Source organism: Penaeus monodon, chromosome 21 (assembly GCF_015228065.2).
Source record: "Penaeus monodon isolate SGIC_2016 chromosome 21, NSTDA_Pmon_1, whole genome shotgun sequence".
Lineage (NCBI taxonomy): Eukaryota > Metazoa > Arthropoda > Malacostraca > Decapoda > Penaeidae > Penaeus > Penaeus monodon.
In genome coordinates this window covers 8,750,202-8,750,474 of record NC_051406.1, presented here as the reverse complement: position 1 = coordinate 8,750,474, position 273 = coordinate 8,750,202, and the positions used below count along the sequence as shown (strand labels likewise).

Below are 273 nucleotides of genomic sequence, written 5' to 3'. Positions count from 1 at the left end.
AGAATTGATATGCATAAATTAATGTACTGAATATTGTCCCGTTGATGTGAAATGTGGCACCAAATCTGACGTAATGATTTTGAGATAGACAGATTAAATGGAGTTAAATCAGGTCAATGACTTTGGAAATGAGATTAAGTGTTCGTTTGATAATTAACACTTGTCTATAAATAGCTTGTCAAGAGGGTAACATATCTAATTCAAGGTCAGTTTTTAAAGCTACATAATATATAATTTGGGTCAGTGCTGGTAAACTGCTCTTTATGCAGTTTC

At 32.2% G+C, this 273-nt stretch overlaps 1 protein-coding gene across 1 annotated transcript in view; it reads left to right on the top strand.

The window, feature by feature from the left end:
- The window catches only part of LOC119586187 (glutamate-gated chloride channel-like), a gene marked incomplete at both ends in the record, with an annotated part of 81,629 nt that overhangs the window by 475 nt on the left and 80,881 nt on the right, over nt 1-273 (top strand).